Here is a 6,727-nt window from a genome sequence, read left to right as displayed (position 1 = left end):
ACCCGTCACACAGCAACATGTTCTGATTAGCCCAATGCAGGTGTGTGTGCCGTGTGCGTTACAGCATACCCAGAAATATCTTCCGAGACGGGCATGAAATGGATAGAATAGACGCGAAAAGTTCCCACTAACTGCTCAGTATAAACCTTTGTGCGAACAACCAGCAAACTCCAATTAAAATAAATATCGATCCCAACGAATAAGTAACATAGTCATGCATCGCACATTTAAATCATAAGTACCATCACAAATTATAAATACAATCACAGTTGATGAAGTAGCGACTGAGACCTTCCCTGCCTAGCCTTCTCCGCGGAGGTGCTCGTGGTAGCGGCCACCCAGTGGTGGCGCGCGGGGGGCGCGCTCGGGAGAGGGGCCAGGGACAGACACACACTCTAAGATGTGACGCTGACGAACGCCACCCACGGCGCCTCTGGAGGCGGAGGGTCGTGGAGAGCGAGGTGTGCTCCGCACGCCTGGACCCCCGCCCACTATCCTTCCCAAGCTCAACACCCAGCAGTAGCGGGGTGGGCACGCCACGAGAGGGCCGCTGCCAGCCTCCAGATGGTGTCAAAACTCCGCCAGTGTAATATCGAAGCATCAATAAAACTGGCGTCGACCGCTCAGTATCAAGAGGGCAAGCTACACAAACGTGAAAACTAAATGGCATAAAAATACAAACACGCAAGACTAAACCAGACATAAGACGATATGCTTTATATAAATCTTCATAGCATTTATAAAGCATACGATATATTTGTTCTAGACTGATCCCTGGATTTAACCCGTCACATCTAGGACGCTTGTATATACGCTGTAGCGCTTACATTTCAAAATTTGATACTCCTATTTTACATCTAGCTGGTGTGTGCTGTCCTACCATGAATTTTACCGATTGCCTCCCTGTGGGGAAACGACAGGGCCCTATCGTCTTTGGCACCGACTGCCGATTTCTACGTCCTTTCCTGTGTCATAACTGCCTCCTCCGCAAGCTCTGCTTTACAGTGGCCTCTTCTCGCCTAACTTCATATCTCCTCCCACACACTTCCTCACCCCTTCTTATCACGTGAGACCACCACCCTACGCTCCCGAACTCCTCAGCACTTCCACTCCCTCCTTCAACCATCCATCTCCTCCTCACCCCTTCCTATCGCGAACTTCTACTGCCAATTCCCTAAACTCCCCACCCCTTCCATTCCTCCTTCTACCGGTCTGCGTCGATGAGTCGATGCCGCTCGGAGCCTCCCGACTGATCTGACGATGTGTCTGAGTAGGGTGGCAGCTGGTCCAGGGCCGTGGTCTCAGCCGCCGCCCGCCGGCCGGCCACCGCGTGGTGCACGCCGTAGCCAAAGTACATGGTCAGCCCTGTGGGACGGAGAGGGACGTCAGATAGATAGGGGGAATGAAATACAGGGCACGATGAAGATTGCTAACGGGGAAAATATGTTAGTACCAAGCATTCAAAGGGGTACGGTAAATTTAGACGCGTTAAAGAATAAACAGAGATAGAGCCATACAAGTTGGTAAATTTGTGCATACCGCTTAACATGAAAATGGGAAGTGAGGACAGTGCCCAACGAAACAGGATTTTCGCTAAAAAGGCGGTGTAGAGAAACGGAAAGAGGAGCTTATTAATTGCGCCACATTAAACAAACATTGACCGAAAAAGCACAACTAACACATGTTCCAAACACGTAGCAAATGACGAAAAGCAGGAACGTTTTGAATGAAGGTTACCAGGGATCATTAATGACAAAGTTCAAGTAGGGCATGACCGAGTCACCGCACGGACATGGGCATGAAAAGAAAGGATGGCCAATTTTACTTCGTTTAAAACGGGAAACAGATAAACCGGATCGATAACTATAGAAGAAATTATATAAACATAATAACGTTTGAATTTTCAAGAATTTCTGAAAGGGCTTCCATGATCTTCTGGTCTAATTTAGCACGATCGGCCAGGCACAAATGTTCCATGGTTAAGGTATCTCGATAAACGAAGGTTACTGAACTGTTATCTGTACAATGTTACGTATTAAAACTGTTACCGCCGTAGGCCAACAATAACAAAAAGAACATCTGAAATGAAAACGCAATATATTTGGATACTGGTTTTAATAGTAACAGAAGTCGCCTAGACGGGTAACAAAAGTCAAATCAATTCAAAAAACGACCATATCTATCGAACAAGTAAAAGCAAATAAAAACATGAAACAAATTTTGAATTATCTGAACTCTCATTCACGTGACCATTTCTCGGTGATATTTCCAGAGTTGAAAACGTTTTGAAAACCGTTCAATGACATATTCAGTTTATGTTCGATCCTTCGTACGAATTCGGTATTTCAATTCGATGGGAAGCTCGATCGTTTCCGTTCGTTTTCTTCGTTTTTCGTTCGGAATTTCCAAAGCTCAGCTTCTCAAACGTTATCCCGTCAATTTTTATTAAGAATATGCAGTGGCAGCATGGCCCGCAATTCCTCTGGGAGACGAGAGATCTACCAAAACAGAACTGCGTTGATAGTTATCTACCAGATGACGACCCAGAGGTGAAAAAGGTCACGACGGCCGCGTGCATGTTACAAAATAATGCTGCAGACAACGTCCATCCTATACGTAGATGCATAAATTATTTTTCGTCGTGGAAACGTCTGACACGAGCGGTCGCCTGGTTACTCCGCATACGCTCTTACCTTAGGAAGAAAACCAGTGATAATCGTCGCCTTGCGCCAGAGGACATTTTAGAAGCTGAGCATGTCATTCTCAAACACGAGCAGCATACAACGTTCCAGCAAGAACTGACTGATTTAAGCTCCGAATTTTTGCGTAGAACAAGCAGCATTTACCGACTGGACCCCTATATCCACGACGGCCTCCTCCACGTAGGAGGCAGGTTGCGGCACTCCTCTTCCCAGCACACCACTAAACACCCTGTTATTCTTCCGGCAAAAGGGAGGGTCGTCGACATGTTGATACAAAAGGTACATGAAGATGTAGGGCATGGAGGTAGAGAGCATGTCCTCTCAGAAATACGAAGGACGTATTGGATTCTAAAAGGAAATAGCGCGGTAAGACGGGTCCTCGGAAACTGTGTCCGGTGTAGAAGAATGAAGCGCAAGCCGGAAACACAAAAGATGGCCGACTTACCTCCTGACCGCATTTGTGCTCTGGAGCCGCCATTTTCAAGTACTGGAACTGACCTCTTCGGTCCGTTTTTCGTAGCCCGGGGGCGAAGTCAAGTGAAAAAATACGGTATCATCTTTTCTTGTTTGAGCACTCGTGCTGTACACATTGAAGTTGCCAGCAGCCTTTCAACCGACTCCTTCATTTGTGCATTTCGCAGGTTCCTTGCGAGGAGAGGACAAATAAGAACCATCAGATCTGATCGTGGTACGAACCTCGTAGGTGCCAAGCGAGAGCTAAGTAGAGAGTTGGACCTTTTGGCTGACAGTGACGCAATCCATTCGGCAATGTTAGAAAAGCAGGTTAAGTGGATTTTCAACCCCCCGCAAGCATCAACTTTTGGTGGCGCTTGGGAGCGCATGATTAGAAGCGTGAAAAAAAATTCTTGATTTTATACTGCATCTGCAAAAGTTGACTGACGAAAGCTTGCAAACGTTTTTATGTGAAGTGGAGTACATACTCAACAGTCGCCCCTTAACAGCGGTGTCTGCGGATCCAAAAGACCCCGATCCCCTGACGCCCAACGATATCTTACTGCTGAGATCTTCTTCGATTCCAGCTGGCCTATTTGATAAAAATGACGCAGTTGGGAAAAAAAATTGTGGCGACAAGCGCAATATATGGCAGACCAGTTTTGGATACGATGGCGAAAAGAATACATCCCTTTGTTACAAGAAAGAACTGCAGATCAGCGCCTTCGATCAAATGTAGCAGTAGGCGATATTGTCGTTGTCGTTGATGCCTCCGTTCCCCGGGGGCAATTGCCGTTTGGTCTGGTGAAGGTGGTGCGAAGGAGCGAAGATGGTCTCGTGCGCTCGGCCACGGTGCTAACTGGGGGTAAGCTGATACAGCCATAGGCGTAGGAACAGGGGGGGCCGGGGGGGCCATGGCCCCCCCACTTTCGGAGGTGGGGGGGCCAGCAATGTTAACTGGCCCCCCCACTTTTTGCTGACTTAAGTGTCTGTCTGTACCTAGGTACCAGTGCTACCACCCGGTAACTTGACAACAATTCAGCTTGCCCTTTAATGAAGATTCCCTTTTGTTTCTACAGCGTTATTGACCGCAATTTCCTTCACTCAATGGAGGAAACCATATCAGAGACAAGACTGTGGGTCCTGGTGACAGCATTTTGTTGAATACGAGGCACGGGACAGCGAGCACTGAAAAGGTATAAGACAATACTAGCACGGTGCAGGAGAATGCGTATACAAACGACCAACGCTTGACCGGATCTGCTTGGGGTCGGCATAGTTCGTCAAAGGCGTACTAGCTGGGGGCCAGGGTGACCATGCCCCCGCCTCGGCTCAAACAGGCTGGGGGCCAGCAATGTCTGTATCTGCCCCTTCCCTTCCACTTTCAGTGCAGTGGCGGTCGCAGAGGGGGGATCAGGGCCATGCCCTTCCCCCCTCCAAAGGCTAATCAGGGGGCCATCATATCATTTGCCCCCCCCCCCCAAACAACCAATGGGCCCCCATGGGCGTATGGGGCTCTGGCCCTTATTCGATTGTCACGAGGCTCAAGAATCCCACGCTAGCTATTAACAGCTCCCAAGCCAGTCTTTGAGGGTCCTACACTGATCTTGGAGGGCACTTCAGTGGCGGTCAAGCGCCGACATTGACCGCTGAGAACCCACATTGACCTCATTTGAGGGCCCCTAAACCGGCCTCAAGGGCCCAGTCGGCGTCTGAGGGCCTCACACCGGCCTCTGGTGGCCTCATTTCTGTCTCTGGGGTCCCAAGACTAACCTTTAGGTGCCTCTGAGGGTCCTGCACTGAATTCTGATTTCTGAAGACCCGATGCCGGCCTCTAAGGTCCGCATCGGCCTCTGAGGGTCCATCTTGGCCTTAGAGGTCCAACGCCGGCCCATGCCGGTCTTTTAGGGCCCCACACTGACCTCTAAGGGCCCATGCTGGCCTGTAAGGACCCGTCATTAGTCTATGAGGGCATTGTACGGGATTCTGAAGACCTGATGCCGGCCTCTTAGGCCCATCTTTGTTTTTGAGGGTCTTCTGCTGGTCTCTGGGGTCCAACACCGGCCCATGCTGGTATTTTAGGGTCCCACATTGACCTCTAAGGGCCCCGCACTGGATTCTGAAGATCCTATGCCGGTCTCTAAGGGTCCGCATCGGCCTCTGAGGGCCCACATTGGCCTATGAGGGCCTTCCGCTGGTCTCTAGGTTCCAGGTCCCGCCCATGCCGGTCTGTTACGGCCTCACACTGACCTCTAAGGGCCCATGCTGGCCTGTAAGGACCCGCATTAGCCTCTGATGGCCCAAGTCGGCATCTAAATGTCTCATCCTGCCCTTTGCAGGCCCTGTACTGGTCTCTGAGGGCCTCAACCCTCACCGGCCGATAGGGGGGGGGGGCGGGTGCCGCCCCTCCATAGTTTTTTTTTTCGCGATAGCTCCGAACACGCCGGTGATACAGAGCTGAAGCTTTGCATACTTGACCTTTGAATCAAGCCGGATCTTATGACACCAACCGCATTTTCGGGTCAGATCAGGTCACTGACCCATGAGGTCATAAGTGAGCCTCTCCACGGTCTTCAGATGTCGCAACTTCGCAACGCCCTCACTGCCAGAGGAGATTTCACAGGGAAATAAACCTTGGAGGACCTAGTATCCATTAAGAGTCTCATAACTTGTACATCTCGGATTTTTCCTAAGGTCATTTTCGTGACCTCACCATTAGGTATAAGTCAATGGGGATAAACTGAAAACTTTTTCTGGCGCCGTAAACGATCTTCAACTATCTCAAGCACACTGAATCTTTCATGCACTCCTTGCAAGGTTCGATGCGTCACTTTTGCAATGTTGACCTTGCGCGACGTCATTTATGAAGTTATAAGGGTCATATAAGTTTGTCGTCAATAACTACCGATCAAATTGAGCTAGCGAGTCGGGGAAGCCATCAATGGACTCAAGAAGACCTGCCGAATCGAATGATATGCGACATGACCTCCTTCGACCAATTTCGTGACCTGGGGGCGCTGACCTGGCCGTGACCCGTGGTCAACACCCTCAGTTTACCTCACCCAAACAAAAAGTACATCATTCGACGCGCCTGAGAGAGGCAAACACGATGCTGGCAAAATCGCGGCCCTGCGGCCGTTTTTTGCGAAGTTATTCACCAAAAACGGAACCGTGCCTTGAGGCACTTGACCTGACCTCAGAGGTCACCGGTTGACCTAGAACCTTAAAATCGGGTATCAATCTCTGCGTCTTGTAACGGCGCACACGCTCGTTTTTCCACGACGCGCTAGCTCAACCTGGGGCGCAACGGCGAGGGGGGTCGTACCCGCCCCCCGCCCCCTCGGCCGGCGCGTATGTAGAAAACCTATAGGTCCGGTCCGGCGAGGGTTAAACTGGCCTCTGATGGCCCAGACCGACCTCTAAAAGTCCCACACCGGCCTCTGATAGTCAATCAGCCCAGTTGCAGTGGTCGCTGATATAAAACCTCTTAAAAACGTTATAGGTCTGGCTGAGCCCAGCTGGGCCGTTCATGCTGATTTTTATAGGTATATTGAAAAGACTCGCTTTGCACG

This window comes from Amphibalanus amphitrite, unplaced genomic scaffold (genome assembly GCF_019059575.1).
Source record: "Amphibalanus amphitrite isolate SeventyFive unplaced genomic scaffold, NRLGWU_Aamphi_draft 001464F_arrow, whole genome shotgun sequence".
In the NCBI taxonomy this organism is placed as follows: Eukaryota; Metazoa; Arthropoda; class Thecostraca; order Balanomorpha; family Balanidae; genus Amphibalanus; species Amphibalanus amphitrite.
Note: the sequence above shows the minus strand (reverse complement) of the source record.